The following is a 12,340-nucleotide window of genomic DNA, read 5'->3' as shown; positions in this document are numbered from 1 at the left end:
TTGCCTTCCAGGTTGTTTTCATTAAGCAATCACCACACAATTTAGCTTTTGTCCTGTGGGCATCACAAGCTACCATTAGATTTTAGAATGGGGGAGTAAAGAAAAGGCAGAAAGGGTGTATAATCACACTCTTTTTTGCAAGTGTATGTTTCTGAAGGTATTTATGTCAGATGCAATGAAAATAATGAACAAAAATTAAGTTACTTCTTTCCTATATAACGAAAAAGAGTTTGGTGAAATAGATAGAGGTGTTGCACATTTTAATCCACAAGTCAAAAAATAAGTAACTTGTTTTTAAATTGTTTCATGGGTACAAGTCTTCTCTTCGAAAAGGTCAGAGCTTTAAGGGCATTGTTCATGAGATACTTCTTTGTATCTAGTATATTCAGCATTAAAACATTCTTGAGGTTTGAATTGCATTCTGAAAAATTAGCATTTAAATTACAAAAAAAAAAAATTCTAATGATTGAACTTTCTAGTAAGCCAAATAGTAGTTATCTGAAAAAAGCCACATCAAAAGTAGTAGTAAGTTTTATAAAAGTGAATCAGAATCAGTTAAAAAAAAAGAATGCTTCAAAATGTATTTTTCTTCACTGTTCTCCAAACAACATTTGAAATAGATTATAAAAGGCTTAAAATGTACATTTAAAAAAAATAAAGGAAGATACTTAAGGTGATTTCTTTTTAATCCTCATTAGGAAAATGTTAAAGCTCCACTTCCGGGGGTATAGTTGAAGATAGTTTTGACGTCTATTTTTTCGCCCTGAAAAAACTCATGGCAGATGCTGTGATAGATTTTTCATTACACCTTATAATTTTTAGCATTTCCCTAATCTATGTCTGTAGCCAAGAACGCCTGAAATTTTACACCATTTATTACATAATCTTTCTGAGATATCAGGTGGATCAAATAATGAAAAGAGTATAAGAGCAGGATCATAGTAGGGATACCAACAACAGGCTCACTTTCCATATTCTGGCAAGGGCCCCAAAATGTCAAATTTGTGTGGGGACCTCCTCCCAACGTGCTTTGTTCTCTCTCCTCTTTTTTCCCCAGTAATAGGAGACACTGTCTGGAGCCTTAGGATGACGACATAAAGAGGAAAAAACAAAGTGGCGGAAATAAATGCTGCCTCCAATCTTTGGGAAAGTGGAAGGTGTTCCCAGAAAAGGTAAGAATTACCCAAGTGGTAGAAGAAAGCAGAAAGACAGGTACACTAGGGTTGGGCTACTCAGTTATGGTTAGCAAAGATAACAGTACGGCTATACGTGGATGATGTCCTTCCCTTGTTGCTCAGTCCTTTTCCTGAGAAAGTTGTTTCAAGTTCCGCATTGTAAAGGGCTGTAACCTAAAAGAAGACCATCACCTTTTTAATGGTTAAAGAGTTGTCACTGGAAGGAGAAAATAAACAAAAAATTCCTACTCCTCAATTTTAAGGATTATGATAGCAGCAGAGGGTGCCAGATAGACAAGCAGTGCTGAGTAACACTGGGAAATGGCAGAGTATGTATGGGTCACTTGGGTTTCCAGAGAGAATATAGAGGTCAGAACTTAATAAAACCTCAGGGAAAACTCAGTTCCTGTAACATTTCTATTTGTTTCTAAGGTTAGCGTGGGCTGGGAAAAGAAATCTAAATTTTTAAAGTGAAACTATTATTTTATCTAGAATTTAGTTTATGAAGGACAATATAAATAAATTGTCTTCCTCTAGCCCATGTAAATAAATTATTTCTAGCTCTAAACCGTAATAGACAAATGAGTGAACATATTTTGTACAAAAGGCAAAGTCTGAATGCCCTTTGAACTTGGTAGTGGAAATAGTATTCCTTCCTTCTTTTATTTATTAATCAAGTATTTAAAGAATGCTTACCATGTATGAGGTTCAGTGGGGCAAGAGATCAGAAAATGTTACTAGTGAGAGTATAAATGGAGGAGCTTATTAATTGTTTATTTTGACAAAATAAATCATATCAGATTCAAGATTGTTGCTGTTATAACTGTCTCCAATGGTCCTTTGCCGTTAATTTTGCCAAGTTCTCTTGGAATTGGGAGGGGCGCATCGCAGTACACAAAAAAGAAGAGTCGAGAATCACAACAGTACGGGAATATAATGAAGAATAAAAGTGTTCTTGTTAGGCTTTTGTAATCGATCTAGATCAATAACTGTCCTAGAAAATGATAATTACACAACAGAGATACAGCTACAGCTTCATAGAATGACAGAGTGAAAGGTGAGTTCTAGCCAAGAATGATTAGGGAATACTTTGTGAAGGTGGAAAAAGATGGGCATGATTACATAGTATAGGACTTTAAAAAGTAAGATAGCACTTTAATTATTAAACAATACATTCTTAAAACATTTATTGAGAACCTAAGTGCTTGGAATACCAAGATAAACAGGATAAAATCCATGCAGGAGACACAGACACCAAAAAAGAGAGAAAAAACAATGCCATAGAACAAATACGATGTGGGGGCACAATAGAGTGCTAAGCAGAAGTGATACAGGACCTTACAGGAACAAACAGAAGTGCTAGAGGGCTTTACAGGAATAAACAGAAGTGAAATAGGGCCTTACAGGAATGAACAGAAAGAAGTCTTTAGTGCTGTCTTGGAGGGGACAGGTAAATTAAGATAAAGTGATGCCTGAGCTGAGATTTCATTTGTTTCTCAGTCATTCAGCTAACATCTATTCAATGCCTACTATGTTCACAGTGCTTGCCCTCAAAGGATTAACAGCCAAATCGTGGACCAGATAGATAAATAGGGTAAGTATAATGATGGATTTAATTAAGCATAAAGTAAACAGCATTCTTAAAGACAGAATGGTCAAATGTATCTGGGACGTTGAAGAAAGACTGCACAAAGGAGGTGAATTTTGAAACATGTGGAGGTTATTTGATTGAGAGTACCGAAGAATAAAGAAGTTCCAGACATTGAGAATAATGGGAGCAAAGGTACAAGTAGCCTACTACAGGTTGGTGTGGACACAGAATAGAAAGAAATTTGATATGGTTAGAGCTTTGGGTTAGGAAGATGAGGCAAGAAATTACTTTGGTAGGAGCTAGATGTCAGAGGGCCTTGAATGCAGACTTAAAGGCTTGGAATTTTACTCTGCAGACCAGTCCTTTTTCAAACCGGATGCTATTATGGTCAGTCCTTAAGTTCCAAGGAGGTACCTCAGAAAGGTAAAGGGTATGCCAAAAAGGGCAGATTTTAGGGGTGAATCCAGACTATAGAGCTTTAAAGATTAATCTTTAAGCAACGTAAAAAGTCTTTGAACATTTTTAAGGAAGAAAGTAAAAGGCTAAGAACTATGTTAGGAAGATTCATCCATCCACAGTACCATGCCAGAAATCTGGAAGTCATCCAAAATTACTTCATTTCTCTCCTAATGCATAAATAAGCAATCATTAAATCCTATTCATTCTTTCTCGTAAACAGCTCTCAAGTCCATCCTTTCCCTTCCTTCACGACTGGAAATGCCAGTGGTTCGGGTCCTCATTATATTTCCTCTGGTCAAACACAAGAGCCTTGTAACTTACCTCTCCACACTTTTCAGTCCTATCCACAACTTTTTCATATGACTTATTGCACCATTTTGAAATTTATTAATCTAATGTATATATTTTTCATTAGAGCATAAGTCCCTTGAAAGAAGGTGTGGGAGGTCCTGAAGAACTGTCAAATCAAGATTCACTGCTAAATGTTCTACAGTTATTATTCTATCTCACACTATCCTTTATCCCTTTTCTATTGGATGATTCCCATCAGCTTACAAGTGTGCTGTATTTTTCCTTGTCCTAAAAAGTCCACCCTTGTCTCCACACCTCCCATTTGCTACTGCCCCTTTCATAGACACACTCAAAAGAATTGTATAGAAGCACCTTCTCTATTTCTTCAATTTTCTCATAAACTTACTCCACGCTGACCTTTATCTCTATCATTCCACTACAAAGTCATTTGTCAAGGTCATCAGATGCAATAGTCAATGCTTCATCCTCATCTCATTTGATGTATTGGTAGCATTAGACATGGTTGATAATAGTGTCTTGAAATATTGATAATACTTTCTTAAATTTCCTCCTACCTTAGTAGATGTTCCTTTTCCATGTATTTTGCTAATTCCTCTTGCTTTTATAGATCTCTAAATCTGGGATATCTCAGTCTGAGAATCTCTTTTGTTGTTCATATTCACTTCCTGAGGGATCTCCAGTCATATGGTATATATGCTGATGATTTTGAAACTTACATTTTCAGTCTGGACTTCTCCCCCGAAGTTCATACTCTTGCGGTCAACAACCTACTTGACATGTCCTTTTGAATTTCTAGAATACATTTCACACTTACCATAGTCAAACAGAATTTTGGCCCTCCTCTTTTTTCTCCCAACTTATTTCTCATGAAGCCTTTTGCATTTCAGTCTGTGGCATGCTTGTTCATCTAGATGTATGGGCCAAAAAAATCTATGTCTTTGATTCTGCTTTTGTGATTCTTCTCACACCTCTCATTCAACCATTGGCAAATCCTCTTGGTGCGAACATCAGAATATGTGCTAAATCTGAATGGCTCTCACCATCTTCACTGCTACCACCCTAGTTTAAGCAACTATCAACACTGAACTGGTCTACTACAATAGCCTCTTAATTAGTTTCTTTGTTTCCACTCTTGTCACCTTAGACTCTTTTCCTCACAGCCATCTAGAGAGATCTTTTAAGTTTATAATTCATATCACATCACTCATATTAAAAAATTCTCCCCAAATGTAATCACACTTTTTAAAAAAAATCCAAAGTTTTTAACATAGTCTACCAAATATGACCTGGCTTTAGGCATTTTAACTGCAAACCCTTCCATTCTTATTTTTGTACTCACCACTCTGGACACACTGCTATTCCTCCAATATACTATTTGTACTATCTCAGGGCCTTTGCACTTGCCCTTCCTTCTGTCCGTTATGCTCTTATCCCAGATATTTCAATGGCTCCTTTCTTCACATAATTCTCAGGTTATGTGTTCAAATGTATCTGCTACATTCTCAGACACTTTGTTTCACAACCTATATAAAATGCCTATTCACATCCCCTCAACTTTCATTTCTGTATCTATTTCCTCCGCTTACTTTTCTTTACAGAGCTTGCCACTACCATTACATTATATTATACAGTAGTTCCCCTCTTCACAGTTTTACTTTCTGTGGTTTCAGTTACCCATAGTCAACCATGGTCCAAAAATATTAAATAGAAAATTCCAGAAATAAACAATTTATAAGTTTAAAATTGCATGCGTTCTGAGTAGCATGATGAAATCTTGTGTTTTCCTGGTCTCTTTAAACTGGAACATGAATCATCTCTTTGTCCAGGATACCTATGCTGTATATGCTACCCATCCATTAGTCACTTAGTAGCTGTCTAGGTTATAAGATCAGTTATCAGATAATGAGAGAGAGAGGGAGAGAGAGAGAGAGAGAAAGAGAGAGAGAGAGAGAGAGAGAGAGAGAGAGAGAGAGAGAGAGAGACCACATTCACATAACTTTTATTACAGTATGTTGTTGTAATTGTCCTATTTTATTATTAGCTATTGTTGTTAATCTCCTAATGTGCTAATTTATAAATTAAACTTTATCATAGGCATGCGTGCATAGGTAAAAGCATAGTATACATAGGGTTCAGTACTATCCGTGTTTTCAGACATCCACTGGGGGATTTGGAATGTATCCCCCATGTATAAGAGGGGAACTACTGTATATTTGTTTGATAGTTTATTGTCTGCCTTTTCCACTAAAATGTGACAAAGATTCTCTCCTTGATTTAACTCTTATTAGGATCCTCTGAGCCCAATTGAACTCATAGTGAGGCATGTCCTCAAGAGCCCCGTTTTAACAAGAATCCTGCTAAGTCAGGTTAGCCAGGATAATGATTTGATAGCCAACAAAATTCCTTATCCTTACCATGACCTTGGCCTGCTTTCAGCAAGGATCCTGTTAGGTCAGTTTAGCAAAGAATTACTTTTGGTCATTTCTCTGCCAGTGACCCTCGTACCCTGCTCCTTGGCTATAAATACCCACTTTTCTTTGTTATATGCACAGTCGAGGCCAATTTCTCACTCCTACTGCAAAACCCCATTGCAGAAGTTCTTATACCGATGGCAATAGTCCCGAGTAAAGTATGCCTTTAACGAGTGTCATGATTAATCTTTTCTTTAACAAAATGTTAACATTATGAGTGGTAAACGAGTCACTAACTGCCATGACTGTCTTAGTCACTACTGTATCCCTAGTGCCTTGACCAGGGGCCTATCACTCAGTAGGTATCAACACACCTTTGTCCAATAAATGCATATATTTAGAACAAGGAACAATATTCTCAAATGATCTGGGAATCTTTAATAGGTGGAATAGCTAGTTTTATACCACTATTGAAACATTTCAATATTTTAAAATTCAAGGGTGAAAATTTATTAATCAAGACTTAAAAAAAAGATTAACAATTTAATTTCATAGAATCAGAACCTTAGAGTCATGAGCCTTTGAAGGGCACCTAATGCAAGCCAACATTCTAACTGAAAAACAGAAGGGGATCAAATGTATGGTGATGGAAAGAGAACTGATTCTGGGCGGTGAACACACAATGTGATATATAGATGATGTATTACAGAATTGTACACCTGAAATCTATGTAACTTTACTAACAATCGTCACCCCCATAAACTTTAATAAAAAAAGAAAGAAAGTGAATTCTCTGGCTATTTTTAAAGGTCTTTATTCTTGGAAGGAGAATTATTTTATTATTTACAGAGCATTTGGAAATTTTGAAATTACTTAATTGATCTGAATTTTGCACTAATTAATCCCATCAAAGCTTTGCTGTTAATGTTCACAGGGTTGAGCCAACAAACCAAAGTATTAACACCCACTTTAGGTCATTAAAAGTGTATAATAGAAGACTGCAAATAATACGTACACTGTATAGTTTTGTCAAGGGTTGTTTTAATTCCAATGCACAAGCCTAACAAAAATGATAATCAATTCAAGGTGACATTGGTATCTCTTTAGTCAAACCTTACCAATTTAAAAATGTTCAGTATTTTTTTTAAAATAAATTTTATTGGGGAATATTGGGGGGCAGTGTATTTCTCCAGGGCCCATTAGCTTCAAGTAGTTGTCCTTCAATCTAATTGTGGAGGGCGCAGCTCAGCTCCAAGTCCAGTCGCCATTTTCAATCTTTAGTTGCAGATTCCGGCAACTTTGTTGTTGAGAGCTGGTTCTCTAACCAACTGAGCCATTTGGCTGCCCCTCCGGAAGTTCAGCGGCAGCTCGTTGTCTTCAATCTAGTCTGTTTCCCCGAAAATAAGATCTAGCTGGACAATCAGCTCTAATGTGTTTTTTGGAGCAAAAATTAATATAAGGCCCAGTACTATATTATATTATGTCATATTATACTATATTGTATTGTATTATATTATACCCTGTCTTATAATATAGTAAAATAAGACCAGGTCATATTAGAGCTGATCGTCTGTTTTCAGGGAAACATGATAATTGTGGAGGGCGCAGCTCACTGGCCCATGTGGGATTTGAACTGGCAACTCTGTTGTTCAGAGCTCATGCTCTAACCAATTGAGCCATCCGGCCATCCCTAAAAATATTTGGTATTGATAGGCACTGAATCCATTCCAGGGGAGAAATAATTGACTTAACTGATCTAAAAGTGTGTTTGAGCTTTTTTCAGACAAGCTGTCAACACACACATGAAAGCAAGATTCTAAAAATGCTGTCAGACCTATAATGTTTATATAACAAAGCAAACAACCTTTGTTATTCCAATTAATACATCTGCTCATGGAAGAAGTCTGATCCAAAATGTTTTATTTTTTCTCAGCTACACTGAAAATTACAATGTTGACTCATATTGAAGCAATTTATAAATGTACTCAGCCACAGAATGGAAATGGGTTACATTAAGTTTGTTACTAGGGTACCTACTAAAAACAATATTTCAAAGTTATATATTACATTTTCCTTGAAAGGGTTTTAAGTATTGTCACATGTATTTTATCCATTTATCTTTTTGAAGGGGTTAGGCCAGGAATATCCTCTCAGCCTTGCAAACCAATAATAATAAATGTTGAGAACTAAATAAATGTGTGTAGAGAAAATCAGGTGCAAAGATCAAATAGTTTGTTGAGATACCTTGGACTACAGTACTTTATAATAATCTCCCTATCTTTTTCCTTTGATAGTTTCCTTCTAAAATGGGAAGTGGGATTTGGGAGTTGAATTTTCTAACAATGAAAAATAACTTTAAATATAAGCTAGTTCAACATTACTAGTTTTACCAATGAGATGGGAAATTACATGTCTAAGGACACACGGCTCAGTGGCTAAGCTGAGACACAAACTCAGGATTTTGGTTTTTAAGTACCATGCTTTGTCTACAACACCATACTATCTCTTGTGATCAAGATAAATTATTGAGCTAAATCCAACAAAGTTTGGATATGCAACAGGTAAAATGACCCAACTTTTCAGCAAATGACATTTTAAAAAAATGGTAACTGCAGACTTTTTTGATCCGGATTAAAATAAACCAAAAGTAAAACTACATTTTTAAGGAAATCGAGGGAAATGGAACATAGAGTGGGTATTCCATAATAGCAGGGAATTATTGTTAGTTGTATTAGATGTAATAGTGGTAGTGTGGCTGTGCTAGAAAGAAGTCCTTACCTGGTAGAGCTTATATACCTTACCTGGTAGAGCTATATACAGAAGTATTGACCAGTGAAATAATCTATCTGGTTATTTGCTTTAAAACACCCCAGGAAACAAACCAATTTTAAAAATGCGGAGGTAGATTGGTAAATGTTGACAATGTTGCTAATCATTGACATATTATCGTACTTTGATATATGTTTACATATTTTCATAACAAAAACAAAAAAGAAGTAATTATTTGCCTTGTATTACATACAACATATCATCAACACACTTCATTAATCACTGAGTGTCTAGTTTTTTTTTATTTTAAACTGGAAAACAATAACAGAAACACCTTATCATGAATCTATAAGGTCTAGTATGTTCTGGCTTACGCCTAACTCCAACCTCACTAGTGACTCCTACCTACCCCAAGGTGGAAAATTATGCTTTGTATTTAACATTTATATGCATAAAATGAACTTACTTTGACTTTTTTTAAAAGTGCTCTTCTCTGTGTTCTTGTTCCTTAATTCCATAGGTTAATAACCATATCTTCTTTATTTAAATTCAACAAATATTTCTGGAATGATGTACCAAGTTCTGTTGGGCCCTGGAAACAGCAGATGGAGTATGTTGTTTATATATATAAACATTTATATATATAAATATTAATTATATATGTGAAATATATATTATACATATAAAATATTAATTTAGATATGAAATATAAATATATAAAATTACAGAATTGATAGATGCTGTATTAGCGATATGAAAAAAGTGCTATGGGAATCCTGAAGAGAAATATGCACTCAAAAACTTGATCAATCACTTTAGAAGGACAGAATTATCTTTCTATTATCTCTATAAAAAAATGTTACAAAATATGAAGAGGCAATCAGAGAATATACAACCAAAAAATGCAGAAAATAAGCATTATAAAGGTGTGTGGGATACTTAATTTATATAGATTTTTTTTTTCTGAATTTGGGGATTTTGTGTTGTCAGCTTAAAAATATTTGTAGATAGTTTATTTCATTTCAAAGAAATATTCACTTTCATGAACAATTTTGCATTTTTTTCCCATAAAGAGGTCCCCCACATTGTATAAACATTAGGTGTCACACAGCCCGAATCTACTCAGGTGCCTAAAATTTATTTGTAAGGCACTGTTCTGGGAACTGAGGATAACACCAGTGAACAAAATAGAGAAAAACACACTCTCTCATGAAGCTTACATTCTACTTGGGAGAGACAGACAAAACAAAAAAAACCAGAGTAAACAAGTAAATAGTATGTTAGACAGAGTTGAGGAAGTTAAGGGGATGGAGAGTTCAGGGCAGGAAGTATGAGTGAGGTGAAACTGCAATAAATAGGATTGGTCAGAGCAGGTAGGCCTCTCTCAGAAGGTGACCCTGAGCAGACTTGAAGGAACTGGTTATTGATAATACCAGTGGAATGTAGTTTATTAGATTAGTGGCACTCCATTATTCTCCTATTCAGGCCTTGCTTTAGAATATTTGAAGTAAAGTAACCCCAAAGACCCAGTAGTAGGAGAGTAAAGCAGTAACAGTTGGACTAGGGTTAAGAAGTAAATAGCTGCCTGGTCCACCGAATCTCAGAGATTGGTACTAAATAACACACGGACACTAAAACATTATTGGAAAATAATAAAGTGGGGAATATTGTGCTTACCAGAACATCTTTAGGGAGTGAACCCTCAAGGGGCATGACTGTTAAGGAGATTTGGTCTGATTAACTGTCATACTGTATTGCTCCGTAGGGAGAGGCAAGGATGGAACCATATCTAAAATGTTCAGGGCAATAGAAGGCTGAGTGCTGACAGAAGTTGTCCTTTCCCACCCTTTTCACCCACTTAACATTCAACCTTTCCTCTAAAAGAGCTAAAGGTCAGGAAAAGAGCTAAAATATAAATTTAAAGGGCATATTATTGGTTTGTCCTAGAAATAAAAAACAAAAAAATCAAAAAAACAAGAATGGGACTACAATTGTGAAGATTTTAAACTTGCACGGAGCACCACGTTTTTATAGGCAGCTATGATAAGTAGAGATAAAGGGTAAGTCAAAACTAGATATGAGGTCTGACTCTGCCACTTAGCTGATTAGCCTTGGACAAATCAGAAACGGAAAAACTAAGTTTTATTATCTATAAAATGGGGATAATCATAAATTTATTTTATGACAATTAAATGAGATACTTGTGTTTAAATGGACTTTTTAATCAACAAAGTATCATACATTTGGTTGACATAAAAATAAAGGTAGTTCATAGTAGCTAGGTAAGGGTCATTGTTATGACGTGTATAAAACTTAAGTTGTAATTATCAACAAATAGTTAAGACAGTGCAAAATGCCTTCAAATATCTATTTAAAGTCTGTCTTCATGTAGCTTCAAGAAAACAATCTAATAGACTTTTCAACATCTTCTAACGGAATGTTAGAACAAGAGACATACATCTGATGTCGCAAAAGCTGAAGAGGTATTTTGTTTTCTTATTCATCTAAATGAACACTTAAGGAGTGACCTTAACCAAATGAAAGTTTAGTATCTAAAATAACTGGCTATTTTCTCCAAATTGCCAGCTAGGTAGAGTGATTCTTAATGATACTTCTTGTCAGCAAGAAAGATGATCGCAAGAATGAATAAAAATAGCCTCTGTTCAACAGCTGTGATATCTATAATTTATAAGCTGTGATCATTTCTCATCAGATTGTTTTGGTGTGTAAACAAGAATGATGTATGTGTGCCATTTGTGTATTTATCGTTTCTTAAAAAAACAATTTTTGTTACATCTCATTCTTTGTGATCAATACTTTTCTCTCTTTACATATAAACAGTGTGGTAAGTGACTTCTTGTTTGAGGAATGTGACTTTGAAACTCTATTGTCATACACAATGTTAAAAATGTTCAACTAATCCTTACCCATTATTATCAAGCAGCCAATATTTTTTAAGCACTGTTAAGATAGGCAACATTAAAGAATTGAACAACAAGAAAGGGAGGGAGGGAAGGAAGGATATATAATCACTTCATTACTAAATTCTTGTCAGTCTAGTTTCCTCACCATGTTTTACCCCCACTTCTATCTTTATCACATTTATTCTTTCATTAATTTGTGCATTTAAATTGCCCTTGCTTTTTTTAAAATTAAAGTTTATTGGGATGACAACTGTTAGTAGAGTTACATAAGTTTCAGGTTTACAATTCTATAATACATCATCTATATATCACATTGTGTGTCCACCACCCAGAGTCAGTTCTCTTTCCATCACCATTTTCAGGAAATTGCCCTTGCTTTTAATAATTTCTCTTTGCCCCTATGTATTTTACTTTCTATGCTCACTGCATTCAGTTTCCCTTTTCATTTCTTTCACTGTTTCTGCACAGTTCCATCGCAAACTAGTGAACGCTATGTATTAATATAAGCATGTGCTAAAAAACAATTGAGCAAAAATGCGGCTGTGATTTATTGGAGAATGTTGTGCAAATTAGAATTGAGAGCTCGGGAGGAGAGCGTCTCTTCCACCCGTAGGAGAAAATAATCGAGAATTGTAATATATGTGGAGGACTGAATGGAGCATAGATTTGAGTTCTCCATGTGCCATGACCTGTATCACA

The 12,340-nt window shown here is 35.2% G+C and overlaps 1 protein-coding gene across 1 annotated transcript in view; it reads right to left on the bottom strand.

Annotated features, from left to right (window-relative positions):
- Nucleotides 1-9,304, bottom strand: part of PLPP3 (phospholipid phosphatase 3) — a 136,337-nt gene extending 127,033 nt beyond the window's left edge. Inside the window, exon 1 of the mRNA XM_081057886.1 lies at nucleotides 9,184-9,304. The gene's annotated coding sequence lies outside the window, so the exon portion shown is untranslated. The remainder of the gene's footprint in view (nucleotides 1-9,183) is intronic.
- Nucleotides 9,305-12,340: the final 3,036 nt, after the last annotated feature.

This window comes from Rhinolophus hipposideros (genome assembly GCF_964194185.1).
Source record: "Rhinolophus hipposideros genome assembly, chromosome: 8".
Taxonomy (NCBI): Eukaryota; Metazoa; Chordata; class Mammalia; order Chiroptera; family Rhinolophidae; genus Rhinolophus; species Rhinolophus hipposideros.
The sequence above is the reverse complement of the archived record's forward strand: the minus strand, read 5'-3'. Positions and strand labels throughout refer to the sequence as shown.